The 15,006-nt window shown below is 41.0% G+C and overlaps 1 protein-coding gene across 2 annotated transcripts in view; it reads right to left on the bottom strand.

Annotated features, from left to right (window-relative positions):
- LOC135764855 (putative palmitoyltransferase ZDHHC13) overlaps positions 1 to 15,006 on the bottom strand; it is a 316,314-nt gene that overhangs the window by 42,849 nt on the left and 258,459 nt on the right. The window lies entirely within an intron of this gene.

The raw sequence follows: 15,006 nt of genomic DNA, 5'->3' as shown, positions 1-15,006 counted from the left end.
GTGCATCTTAAGACAAAAAATGGCACTGATATATGTTAAAATATGTCAGTGCAAGATGTTTTTAAATAAAGGGACTATGATACGCCCTGTCCAGGAAACCGCCACTATGGTTTTATTCTTTAATATCTATGTCAATGGTGCACAAGTGAGTAGGGGAGAGTGGGGTGATTTGTGCCAGGGGGGAAGTTGTTCCACCCAGGCCAGCTGACAGTCTTGCCTGGGCCCGGGACAAGATAATCTTAGAGGGCCCCTCGGCCCCCCTAGTTTTTACTGGTAACAAGACATTTGGCATTATCAGATTCATGACCCACAAATATTGCATTATTATACATTGTATTCAACATTTATATAGTAGTTAAATGTAGTACTGACACTATATACTGACACAAAATAACTTTAATTTATATAACGTCAACCCCCTCTTTTGAAAACCTCTATTTTCTTCTCTTTTCTTTTCTTTTCTTTTCTGAGCACCGGACTTGTGCTGAGTCTTGAGCTTACTGAACTTCAAATCAAATGACATCATAAAATTTTGATCAGTAGCCAAATCATTTTTGTGTTGGGCGGGGGGTTTCTTGATCACTATTTCAAGTACAGGAAGAAAACAAATAAATAGTTTTATGTATCTCAAATATTAGATTTTTTTCCACAAATATTCCTATTTTCTTTATTTTTTAACAATTGCAGTGTTTCCCACAGGATTTTGAGAGACTGTGGCGGTGATGACATCACACGCCGATTAGCATATATGTGGCATCATTGCGTCATGTTTTACTCTGTAATCTGTCACATTATATATTACATAACTGAATGCCATTTTTACATATTTGTTCTGTTGTCTATAAAATAGTGACTAAACAGGACCCAGTAACTCCTTAATGTATGTTAATGTTAATGTAAATCCAATCAGCTCTTTCTTTAACTGCTGATAAAAACGCGCCCTCATCTGACAAAATCATCATACATTTACATTGAGGCTGTACTGATGTTGCTCTTTTGATCAGTGTTGTTGCGTTATGAAAGCTTTTTTATTTTATATACGAGTGGTAGTTTTATTGTATATCGCGTATAGCGCAGACAATTTGTTGCAAATTCAGAAATATGAGAGAATACACAGTTGCTGTTACTACAAAACACGTGCACGAGCATACCGCATCATAGGTTAAGGAGAGAGCTCGGACACAGACTCACACCAGAACGGGTATGTGTGGTAATGCTGACCTTTTGTTAAGTCACTCATGATGAACTCGATCAGCCATATTCTCTATCAGTGACATCCGTGACTGTTGACGTTTACGCGAAAAAGAAAGTACACAGAGGAACGCGGAGTTAAAATACTTTTGACTGTTGAGAGAGCCGCGCTGCTTGCAAGAGGGGAGGGGGCGCGCGCTGTTGAGGCGCTGGCTGCATGCAACGAGAGAGGGAGGAGGGAGGCGCGCTGAGCGCTCGCTACAATGAATAAATAGTAAAATTTAAATATAAATGGGAATCATGAAAAATCTATTTGTTGCGGCCAGTGTTGATTCTGTGACAGAAAAATCAATGTATGTGAAACACTGAATTATTCCATAGGTTCCAGTTCTGGGCCCCCCCTCATCCTGGGCCCGGGACAACAGACCCGTTTGCCCCCCCTGTCGGCGGGCGTGGTTCCACCCCTTGTTTCTGGAAAACCATAAAAGAAATTGGTCATGTGACCACATAATTTTGAAAAGCCATCAATTTTACTTATCCTCAAAAAAAGAGAGACACATGGCATGAGAGGTAAACACATTTTAGCTCCAAAAACAGTTTTTTTTCCTTTTAAAGTAAAATTTCTATGATTAAGGTTTTTTGATTGTAGTGTCTAAACAATTATAGATAGGTTTGAAAATATTTCACACATGTTTTAGTGCTTTAGCAGGCTACACAATGAGTCTAGATAATGTTAGCATAATGTTAGTTCTTAACCACAGGATCATGCTAATTGTTCAGATCTGTAGGTCTGGGGTGATTTGTGCCAGAGGTGATGTGCTCAAGAAACTACCCACACCCCAAAAACTTGGTGGTACAGCCATAAAACAGCATAAGTTTGTATTCCCCTGCCGTATTGACAAGTGGGATGTTAAATAGTAGGCCAGATGCAGACCACCTAGACCTACATACTCACAGGGGATAATCTGGAGAAGTGAGGAGATGGATATGCCTCATCAGTGTTTGACTTACCTGCCAATTGTTTAATTTAGTTCAAATTAATTTCAGTTTTGAGTTAGCACTATGTTATTAAAGAGAAGTTTTATTACGTTTTTAAGAGGCCAAGTCACAATAGGATGTTTAGAAATTAGTCTAGTTACTTTATACATAATTGACAGACAGCGTTCTGTGCATGTCAACAGGCATCTATTGCCAAAGCCACTTTGCCTGAAATTATTCAGAAATATCATATATTGTGTATTTAAGTTGTGTTTTTCCAAAAACTACAAAATATGACTTATTCCAACAGTTTAATAGAGTGACAATATCTAAATTAGGGATGGGCACGAGTACTCGATTGCTCGAGTACTCGAACGTGGCATCGATGATCGATCACAAAAACGATGATCATGTGGGTTTATTTATTTATTTATTGTGGATATGGCGGCATTTGGGTGTCTGGTTAGTGTTACAAGCGCATGTGGTAGTAAAGACTGGGTCTGGAGATGAGTGTTTGACGTCGTGTCGAGCTACGCAGACCGACGTATGACATCAGTAGCATTACCATGCGTGATTAAAAAACAAACAGATAATTATGCGCGACCGGGCATCAGCAACCCGCCGGTCCGCATAAAGCCGGTCACACCTCACATCACTGAGGCACTATGGTTTAAAAGGATGCCGTGATTTTCAGAAATACAGTCAGTCAGTTGCAAAATGTACAGCGCCGTCAAAAGTTCAATGGGTTATCATCTCATATCTAAACATCAAATGTCACAAGATAGACTTTACATCTTGACTGAGGTAAGAGGATGAATGATAGCAAAAGACTTAAAGCTGCTTAATGTTATGAAGCTTGTGCTTTGACTGGACGTGTTTAAAAGTGCGCTGTTTATGATGCACATCCACAAAGGGAGTTAAACTTTCTTTTTTTTAGATAACTTAGTTGAAAACTTAGTTGAAGTCTTGCATTTATGCAGATAGATGGACGTTGTACATTTATGTTGTATAAAGGCTTAATATTATGTAGAGTGCGTCATATAGAAAGCGCTTCGGTTTGTGTTTGTTAACCCTTTAGTTTAATTCCATCACGCAGCTTTTCCTGTTAGAGGTTTCTGTTAAAAACATTTAATTCATTAATAATCTAGTATGTGTTAATTGTTCTGTCATAGTTTCTTCGAAATTAAGTTTTATTTGAGTGTTTTTAATAAAAATATTTTCATTTTCACCATGACGTGTACGCCCCTTTGATTGCCCCGCCCCCAGTTAATCGAGTACTCGTTCTTCAGACCTATGGATTAATCGAAATGAAAAAATGACAAATGCACATCCCTAATCTAAATAAACCTTAAATGAGTAATTGTGTATTGAATTTGTCTTGCTTTAATATAGCATTACAGTTCATAACATTAAAATGTTCTGTTTTACTTCAGAAATCACCGGCACAATTTACCCTGCACCAGGGGCAAATTGTGCCACAAGACCATTTTTTCCCAAAAGCTATATTTCTAAAAAAATTTTATTTCAGATCCAAAGTAAATGTTCTCAGGGATGCACAACATCCTGAAATATATGTACATTTTTAAGTTGAAGGCATTACTGTCATGGCCTCACTTTAAAGTCACTTTTGAGTAAAAACCCAATGATATATGTGACCCGTCACGGAAACCAGGGACTCAAGTCGGCAGCACAAGTTTCGAGAAAATGAGAAACAAAGTTTTTTTTTCGAAATTTGTGATTTTCGTTTTATTGCAGAATCTGTTAGTTGAGATCACGAAGAAGCCTCTCCATGTTTGAGATAGCAGTTTTTGTATATTTAAAAGCGTACATTTTGCGGTTAAAATAGGCTTGTTTTTCCGGAGATTCTAGCGTGCAGCGGGGGGCGTCATTGTCTGTGTGTATATTTACATACTGTATAAGCTTGTGTTTTCGCCTCCGCCCACAAAGGGAACAGCGTGACTACTAAATAAGGATAGTTCGCCCAAAAATGAAAATAATGTAATTAATGACTCACCCTTATGTCGTTCTAAACTCGGAAGACCTCCGTTCATCTTCGGAACACAGTTTAAGATGTTTTATCGTTAGATTTAGTCCGAGACCTTTCCCCTTCATTGAAAATCTATGTATGGTTTCCATGTCCAGAAAGTTAATAAAAACATCATCAAAATAGTCCATGTGACATCAGTGGGTCAGTAAGATTGTGTTGATGCATCGAAAATACAGTTTGGTCCAAAAATAGCAGAATTACGACTTTATTCAGCATTGTCTTCTCTTCCGGCTCGAGCGTGAAGTCACGTGACTGTAGTGACGCGCTGCCCTGTTCCTCAGACATGTTTGCTAAGTTTTTTTTTTTTTTTCAAACTTATAGCCTGCGTCTCCCCAGACTGTAAAGCTCGGGCGCACAAAACAAAAGAAAAATAAAAGAAGCTGGGGCGGAACAAATAACAGTCAGCCGCATCGTACGTCAGCCGCGTCACTGACTTTATGCGGCGCCGCAGTCGGATGACGTCAAAGTACCGCGAGAGCTCTTCAAGAAATCTTACGGAGTAGTTTAATTTCGACTCGCTCTCGCGGTACTTTGACGTCATCTGTATGTCAGTTCTTGCAGCGCAGCATGAGTCCAAACACACAGAAGTTACACAGATATAGTTGTATTCTTCATATAATTGGCTACATGTTTTGTCTATCAATATTTTCCATGAAGTCATTGGCTGATGGAGGAACGAGCGAGCCATTGGTAACCTCTCTAAAGGATGTCACGTTTTCGACGGCGCTGTTTGGATGATCTATTATACTACTTCCCTATTTTAAATACAAACTTTGAAGGCGGGTTCATGTGTTTAACGGAATGTAAGCTCATATACCCTTACATGTTACGATTTAAATAGTCTTAAGATTATATATTATATTGTATTACCAGACATTCATGCGAAATCTGATGTAAACAATCTATATTTCACGGATTATACGCATTTGTGGACAAATATGGACATTGGATAATCTGAAACAGACTGGATTCGACTTGTGATCCCCACAAAGGTAAAAGAGTCATGTTTATTTTTGCGGGTTGTCATTTGGTCATAAAATACTACATATGATGCTAGAACATCTCAAAAAGGGTTTTACAGGGGGCATGGCTTAGCTAAATGAGATGTAAATGAGCCCTATTGTCTCCCCCAGCTGAAAAGAAGAGTCCCTTTCGTCTCGATTTTCTCGGTTTGAGTATTTCTGAGTTCCTATATTCAAATGGCCACAACTTCTCCAAATCTTATCAGATTTCCATGTGTTACACATCGTTGGAAAGCTTAGAAACTGCACTTTCAGAATCTGTGAATAACTCAAAATGCCCAGATCCGACTTGTGTCACTACTTTCCGTGACTGGTCACATATATAGAGTATATCACTTGCTTTTCAAAAACCAGCCTTGCAGTGCCCAGAAATTTACATGTGAATTAAGAACAGGATGTAGCAGCACATTTGATTGTGGCATGCTTATAACTCGTATAAATCTTTTATATTTTAGCCGGCCACGTTTTTTGTCATGAGGGCGTGTGTGAGGGAACACTCCACACACGCACAAAAGAACAGGGACAGGTAATGGGAAAATAAGTTATTTGGTGTTTTTCTGATGAATACAGTCAGTTTGTAAGAAAATTTTCGAACGGACTATAAGATCACCAATATAAACTCAACAATGAAATATAGCTGCAAGCAGCAATGGCGTGCCCTCGCACGTTTTTTTACCGCTACACGGTGCGTCCGAGAAAACGATGCACGGTGGGCAAGGGCATCAAGTGGGTAAATATCAGTGGGCTATTTATTGTTGTTACTGAGCCATTTGGGGACTGTAGGTAAGAAAACCCCCACATTTAGACAAAAGGGGGTGCTAGTGAGCCACTTAAGAGCAGACATGGGGACTTGTGACTTGGGCTCTAGTCGACTTTAGTCGCTATTTTTGTGACTTGTGACTTGACTTGACAAAAAATAAAATACTTGAGACTTGACTCGGACTTGGAAGTTAAAGACTCGGGACTTGACTTGAGACATGATGACTTGAATGACTTGATTGTTAATCACATCATGTTTACAGTTTGAATATAAAATATAAAAATTCTTAAAAAAATTAAAGTTGACCCAGCTGGAGCGCAGGCTGAGAATGGCGTTGTCATGACTGAATCACGACATTATCATCAGCAATGCCCTCTCGTACGCACACCACGCCCACTTAGATCAGATATCAACATGTCACCCAGAGGGGTACCGAGGGTCATGCTTTCGGCTTCAACAAGATGGCAAAAGATGAACAGTACGTTGCAAGACATGCAACATTTAAATCACGAGCAGCCAGATGAAAGCCTCAAAGCGGTACAAGACTTGCCTACTTTTTTTAAGTTTGCCACCTGAACACACATACACACACACACATACACACACACAGGAGAAAAATGACTTGATTCTACAATGTTAGGGTCGGTTCACATGTCGCGTCTTTTGCGCGCTCAAGTTCATTATTTCAAATGTAGGTGCGCGAACGGAAGAGACGTGCACGCGGTGCGACGCGCTAGTTTTTTCTGGGCGCATGTTTGAGAGAGAGAGAGAGAGAAGTAGAAATTTAACAAAGTTTAATGTTGTACGCAAACTGTGTTTGAGAGAGAGGAAGGTTTTCAGAGAGGAGTCTGTTGGATGTTAAGCTGTTATTTGTTTTATGGACTCAATGTTGAAAATTTCAAACATTTCAAACACGGTTGGCAGAAGTGAAAAATAAATAATTCATGAAGTAACAATTTTGTTTGATTCCATGATGTATTTTACTGAACATGAGTATTTACAATGCAAATCCAAATTATTGTAATTTACTGATAGTTACTTTCTGTATATCTTGTCCTTTCACTTTATTAAGATCAGATTCTGCAAGTAAAATTACAATAATAAGGTGACTTGACTTGGACTTGACTTGACCTACTACAGGACTTGACTTGACTTGACATAGCCTGTGACTCGACTTGACTTGCCCAAGAAAAAAAATACTTGGGACTTACTTGAGACTTGAAGGTTCAGACTTGAGACTTACTTGAGACTTGCACATGTGTGACCTGGTCCCATCTCTGCTTAAGAGACACACCTATGTCTGACTTTTTTGTGCACACTTAACAGCCGATAACTCTGATGTGTTTGCCAACTTTTAGGTTAATCTAAGCACGCCAAGAGCCCTAAATATGCATGAAATAAAAGTAAAGTTTGACGCGTTGCCATGGGAACAGCGTTTGAGATATCAAAAATCCCTTCGCAATTTATCATCTACAATGTCTCGGCATCATGTAGACCACTTCTGGAGTCAATCGCATGAATATTCTAGAAGGAGTATATAAAAGTTCACTGCATGCAACTGTAAGGCTTAAATATGCCTTTAAAATGAAAGTAAAGTTTGACGTGTTGCCATGGGAACAGCGTTCGAGATATCAAAAATCCCTTCGCAATTTATCATCTACAATCTCTCGGCTTCATGTTGACCACTTTTGGTGTCAATTGCATGATTTTTTTAGAAGGAGTATTTAAAAGAACATAGCATGGAACTGTCAAAAAAAATCCAGCTTTGTGACTGACGCACTTCCTGGCGCCTGGTGGTGGCGCTATACCCGGGAGTCACAATAGACACATCGATGCGATCGGAATCTTCAGATGAACAAACACGCCGCATGACATCACAATAAGATATTTTTTGCCTTAGAAATTAGACACTTCCTGTTTCTCTGAATTCGCCATAAATTTGTCGGCTCGCCATGGCAGAACCGTTCGAGATATCAAATATCCCTTCGCAATTTAGCAAGTCCAATGTCTCGCCAGAGAAACAGGAAGTGTCTAATATCTAAGGCAAAAAATATCTTATTGTGATCTCATGCGGGGTGTTTGTTCATCTGAAGATTCCGATCGCATCGATGTGTCTATTGTGACTCCCGGGTATAGCGCCACCACCAGGCACCAGGAAGTGCGTCAGTCACAAAGCTGGATGTTTTTTGACAATTCCATGCTATGTTCTTTTAAATACTCCTTCTAGAAAAATCATGCAATTGACACCAAAAGTCTCGGCATCATGATCAGCACGTTTGGTGTCAATCCCATGAATCCACTAGGAGGAGTATTTAAAAGTTCAACGAATGCATTTTTTAAACAATTCAAAATAGCCGACTTCCTGTTGGGCGGAGCTTAAATGTTAGATGGCGAAAGTTGTTCGGGTCGATGAGATCTATATGCGTACCAACTCTCGTACATGTGCGTACATGTTTGCCTGATCTGCGCAACAATGTTTGTTTTTGCATTACAGGGGGCGCTACAGAGCCCCCGTGCCACGCCCGTGTTCCAGCCTTTGCCCGGTCGCAATGACGGACGACTTTGACGTGTGTGCCAAATTGCAAGAGTTTTCGAGTATGTTTAGGCACCCAAAATGGCCAAAAGTGTTAAAAAATAATAATAATAATAATAAATATAGCTGCAAGCAGCAATGGCGGGCCCTCGCACGTTTTTTTACTGCTACACGGTGCGTCCGAGAAATCGATGCACGGTGGGCAAGGGCATCAAGTGGGTAAATATCAGTGGGCTATTTAATGTTGATACTGAGCCATTTGGGGACTGTAGGTAGAAGAAACCCCACATTTTAGACAAACGGGGGCGCTAGTGAGCCACTTAAGAGACACGCCTATGTGTGACCTGTTTGTGCACACTAAACAGCCGACAACTCTGATGTGTGTGCCGACTTTTAGGTTAATCTAAGCAGGCCAAGAGCCCTAAATATGCCTGAAATAAATGTAAAGTTTGGGGCGTTGCCATGGGAACAGCTTTCGAGATATCAAAAATCCCTTCGCAATTTATCATCTACAATGTCTCGGCATCATGTTGACCACTTCTGGTGTCAATCTCATGAATATTCTAGAAGGAGTATTTAAAAGAACATTGGCGTCAACTGAAAGGCTTAAATATGCCTTTAAAATGAAAGTAAAGTTTGACGCGTTGCCATGGGAACAGCGTTCGAGATATCAAAAATCCCTTCGCAATTTATCATCTACAATGTCTTGGCATCATGTTGACCACTTCTGGTGTCAATCTCATGAAAATCCTAGAAGGAGTATTTAAAAGTTTCCTGCATGCAACAGAAAGGCTGAAATATGCCTTTAAAATGAAAGTAAAGTTTGACGCGTTGCCATGGGAACAGCGTTTGAGATATCAAAAATCCCTTCGCAATTTATCATCTACAATGTCTCGGCATCATGTTGACCACTTCTGGTGTCAATCTCATGAAAATCCTAGAAGGAGTATTTAAAAGAACATTGCATGGAACTGTCAAAAAAATCCAGCTTTGTGACTAACACACTTCCTGGCGCCTGGTGGTGGCGCTATACCCGGGAGTCACAATAGGCACATCGATGCGATCGGAATCTTCAGACGAACAAACACCCCGCGTGTCATCACAATAAGACATTTTTTGCCCTAGATATTAGACACTTCCTGTTTCTCTGATTTCGCCACAACTTTGTCGCCTCGCCATGGCAGAACCGTTCGAGATATCAAAAATCCCTTCGCAATTTAGCAAGTCCAATGTCTCGACATCATGTTCACCACGTTTGGTGTCAATCGCATGAATCTCCTGGGAGGAGTATATAAAAGTTCAACACATGCATTTTTTAAACAATCCAAAACAGCCGACTTCCTGTTGGGCGGAGCTTAAATGTTAGAGGGCGAAAGTTGTTCGGGTCGATGAGATCTATAAGCGTACCAAGTCTCGTACATGTGCGTACATTTTTGCCCGATCTGTGCATCAATGTTTTTTTTTGCATTACAGGGGGCGCTACAGAGCCCCTGTGCCACGCCCGTATTCCAGCCTTTGGATTTCTGCGATGACGGACGACTCTGACGTCTGTGCCAATTTTCAAGAGTTTTCGAGTATGTTAAGGCCCCCAAAAAGTCCAAAAGTGTTAAAAAAAAAAAAAAAAAAAAAAAAAATAATAAAAATAATAAATCCGAGCAAAAACAATAGGGCTTCGCACCTACGGTGCAGGCCATTCTGGCCTGCTCCTCGGTGCTCGAGCCCTAAATATAGCTGCAAGCAGCAATGGCGGGCCCTCGCACGTTTTTTTTACCGCTACACGGTGCGTCCGAGAAAACGATGCGTGGTGGGCAAGGGCATAAAGTGGGTAAATATCAGTGGGCTATAAAAGTTGTTACTGAGCCATTTGGGGACTGTAGCTAAAAGAAACCCCACATTTTAGACAAACGGGGGCACTAGTGAGCCACTTAAGAGACACGCCTATGTCTGACATTTTTGTGCACACTTAACAGCCGACAACTCTGATGTGTGTGCCAACTTTAAGGTTAATCTAAGCACGTCAAGAGCCTTAAATATGCCTTTAAAATGAAAGTAAAGTTTGCGGAGTTGCCATGGGAACAGCGTTTGAGATATCAAAAATCCCTTCACAATTCATCATCTACAATGTCTCAGCATTATGTTGACCACTTCTGGAGTCAATCATATTATTTCCTCAGGAGGAGTATTTAAAAGTTTGCCACACGCAGATGTAAGGTTTAAATATGCCTAAAAAATGAAAGTAAAGTTTGACAGGTTGCCATGGGAACAGCGTTTGAGATATCAAAAATCCCTTCGCAATTTATCACCTACAATGTCTTGGCATCATGTTGACCAATTCTCGTGTCAATCGCATGAAAATCCTAGGAGGAGTATTTAAAAGAACATCGCATGGAACTGTCAAAAAAATCCAGCTTTGTGACTGACACACTTCCTGGCGCCTGGTGGTGGCGCTATACCCGGGAGTCACAATAGGCACATCGATGCGATCGGAATCTTCAGGCGAACAAACACCCCGCTTGGCATCGCAATAAGAAATTTTTTGCCTTAGATATTAGACACTTCCTGTTTCTCTGATTTCGCCATAAATTTGTTGCCTCGCCATGGCAGAACCGTTCGAGATATCAAAAATCCCTTCGCAACTTAGCAAGTCCAATGTCTCGACATCATGTTCACCACGTTTGGTGTCAATCCCATGAATCCACTAGGAGGAGTATTTAAAAGTTCAACGCATTCATTTTTTAAACAATCCAAAATAGCCGACTTCCTGTTGGGCGGAGCTTAAATGTTAGAGGGCGAAAGTTGTTCGGGTCGATGAGATCTATATGCGTACCAACTCCCGTACATGTGCGTACATTTTTGCCCGATCTGTGCATCAATGTTATTTTTTTGCATTACAGGGGGCGCTACAGAGCTCCCTTGCCACGCCCATATTCCAGCCTTTGCATGAGCCTAGTGGCACGTGACTTTGACATCTGTGCCAAATTTCCGTTGTTTTCGAGCATGATAAGGCACCCAAAGTGGACGCGAAGAGCTTAAATATGCCTGAAAATGAAAGTAAAGTTTGACGTGTTGCCATGGGAACAGCGTTCGAGATATCAAAAATCCCTTCGCAATTTATCATCTACAATGTCTCAGCATCGTGTTGACCGCTTTTGGTGTCAATCGCATGAAAATCCTAGGAGGAGTATTTAAAAGTTCACCATATGCAACTGTCAAGAAATCCACCTTTTGTGACTGCCACACTTCCTGGTGCCTGTTGGTGGCGCTATACCCGAGACTCAAAATAGGCACATCGATGCGATCGGAATCCTTGGCCGAACATACACACTGCGTTTCATCCCAATAAGACATTTTTTGCTTTAGATATTAGACACTTCCTGTTTCATTGAATTCGCCATAAATTTGTCGCCTCGTCATGGCAACACCGTTTGAGATATCAAAAATCCCTTCGCAATTTAGCAAGTCCAATGTCTCAGCATCATGTTCACCACGTTTGGTGTCAATCGTATGAATTCCCTAGGAGAAGTATTTAAAAGTTCATGACTGACACACTTCCTGGCGCCTGGTGGTGGCGCTATACCCGGGAGTCACAATAGGCACATCGATGCGATCGGAATCTTCAGACAAACAAACACCCCGCATGGCATCACAATAAGACATTTTTTACCTTAGATATTAAACACTTCCTGTTTCTCTGATTTCGCCACAACTTTGTCGCCTCGCCATGGCAGAACCGTTCGAGATATCAAAAATCCCTTCGCAATTTAGCAAGTACAATGTCTCGACATCATGATCACCACATTTGGTGTCATTCGCACGAATCCCCTAGGAGGAGTATTTAAAAGTTCAATGCATGCATTTTTTAAACAGTCCAAAATAGCCGACTTCCTGTTGGGCGGAGCTTAAATGTTAGAGGGCGAAAGTTGTTCGGGTCGATGAGATCTATAAGCGTACCAATTCTCGTACATGTGCGTACATTTTTGCCCGATCTGTGCATCAATGTTTTTTTTTTGCATTACAGGGGGCGCTACAGAGCCCCCGTGCCACGCCCGTGTTCCAGCCTTTGGATTTCTGCGATGACGGACGACTCTGAAGTCTGTGCCAAATTTCAAGAGTTTTCGAGTATGTTAAGGCCCCCAAAAAGTCCAAAAGTGTTAAAAAAAAAAAAAAAAAAAAAATATAGCTGCAAGCAGCAATGGCGGGCCCTCGCACGTTTTTTTACCGCTACATGATGCGTCCGAGAAAACGATGCACGGTGGGCAAGGGCATCAAGTGGGTAAACATCAGTGGGATATTTAATGTTGTTACTGAGCCATTTGGGGACTGTAGGTAAAAGAAACCCCACATTTTAGACAAACGGGGGCGCTAGTGAGCCACTTAAGAGACACGCTTTTGTCTGACCTATTTGTCCACTCTGAACAGCCGACAACTCTGATGTGTGTGCCAACGTTTAGGTTAATCTAAGCACGCCAAGAGTCCTAAATATGCCTGAAATAAAAGTAAAGTTTGGGGCGTTGCCATGGGAACAGCGTTCGAGATATAAAAAATCCCTTCGCAATGTATCATCTACAATGTCTCGGCATCATGTTGACCACTTCTGGTGTCAATCGCATGAATATTCTAGAAGGAGTATTTAAAAGAACATTGGCGTCAACTGAAAGGCTTAAATATGCCTTTAAAATGAAAGTAAAGTTTGACGCGTTGCCATGGGAACAGCGTTTGAGATATCAAAAATCCCTTCGCAATGTATCATCTACAATGTCTCGGCATCATGTTGACCACTTCTGGTGTCAATCGCATGAATATTCTAGAAGGAGTATTTAAAAGAACATTGGCGTCAACTGAAAGGCTTAAATATGCCTTTAAAATGAAAGTAAAGTTTGACGCGTTGCCATGGGAACAGCGTTTGAGATATCAAAAATCCCTTTGCAATTTATCATCTACAATGTCTCGGCATCATGTTGACCACTTCTGGTGTTAATCGCATGAATATCCTAGAAGGAGTATTTAAAGGAACATCGGCGTCAACTGAAAGGCTTAAATATGCCTTTAAAATGAAAGTAAAGTTTGACGCGTTGCCATGGGAACAGCGTTTGAGATATCAAAAATCCCTTCGCAATTTATCATCTACAATCTCTCGGCATCATGTTGACCACTTTTGGTGTCAATTGCATTATTTTTCTAGAAGGAGTATTTAAAAGAACATAGCATGGAACTGTCAAAAAAATCCAGCTTTTTGACTGACACACTTCCTGGCGCCTGGTGGTGGCGCTATATCCGGGAGTCACAATAGGCACATCGATGCGATCGGAATCTTCAGACAAACAAACCCCCCGCATGGCATCACAATAAGATATTTTTTGCCTTAGATATTAGACACTTCCTGTTTCTCTGAATTCGCCATAAATTCTTCGCCTCGCCATGTCAGAACCGTTCGAGATATGAAAAATCCCTTCGCAATTTAACAAGTACAATGTCTCGGCATCATGATCACCACGTTTGGTGTCAATCCCATGAATCCACTAGGAGGAGTATTTAAAAGTTCAACAAATGCATTTTTTAAACAATCCAAAATAGCGGACTTCCTGTTGGGCGGAGCTTAAATGTTAGAGGACGAAAGTTGTTCGGGTCGATGAGATCTATATGCGTACCAACTCTCATACATGTGCGTAAATTTTTGCCCGATCTGTGCATCAATGTTTTTTCTTGCATTACAGGGGGCGCTATAGAGCCCCCGTGCCACGCCCGTGTTCCAGCCTTTGGATTTCTGCGATGAGGAGCGACTCTGACGTCTGTGCCAAATTTCAAGAGTTTTCGAGTATGTTAAGGCTCCCAAAAAGTCCAAAAGTGTTAAAAAAAAAAAAAAAAAAAAAAATAATAAAAAATATAGCTGCAAGCAGCAATGGCGGGCCCTCGCACGTTTTTTTACCGCTACACGGTGTGTCCCAGAAAACGATGCACGGTGGGCACATGCATCCAGTGGGTAAATATCAGTGGGCTATTTAATGTTGTTACTGAGCCATTTGGGGACTGTAGGTAAAAGAAACCCAACATTTTAGACAAACGGGGGCGCTAGTGAGCCACTTAAGAGACACACCTATGTCTGACCTGTTTGTGCACACTTAACAGCCGACAACTCTGATGTGTGTGCCGACTTTTAGGTTAATCTAAGCACGCCAAGAGTCCTAAATATGCCTGAAATAAATGTAAAGTATGGGGCGTTGCCATGGGAACAGCGTTCGAGATATCAAAAATCCCTTCACAATTTATCATCTACAATGTCTCGGCATCATGTTGACCACTTCTGGCGTCAATCTCATGAATATTCTAGAAGGAGTATTTAAAAGAACATCGGCGTCAACTTAAAGGCTTAAATAAGCCTTTAAAATGAAAGTAAAATCTGACGCGTTGCCATGGGAACAGCGTTTGAGATATCAAAAATCCCTTCGCAATTTATCATCTACAATGTCTCAGCATT

The sequence above is a fragment of the Paramisgurnus dabryanus genome, chromosome 2, assembly GCF_030506205.2.
Source record: "Paramisgurnus dabryanus chromosome 2, PD_genome_1.1, whole genome shotgun sequence".
NCBI lineage: Eukaryota > Metazoa > Chordata > Actinopteri > Cypriniformes > Cobitidae > Paramisgurnus > Paramisgurnus dabryanus.
Note: the sequence above shows the minus strand (reverse complement) of the source record. Positions and strands in the feature narration are given on the sequence as shown.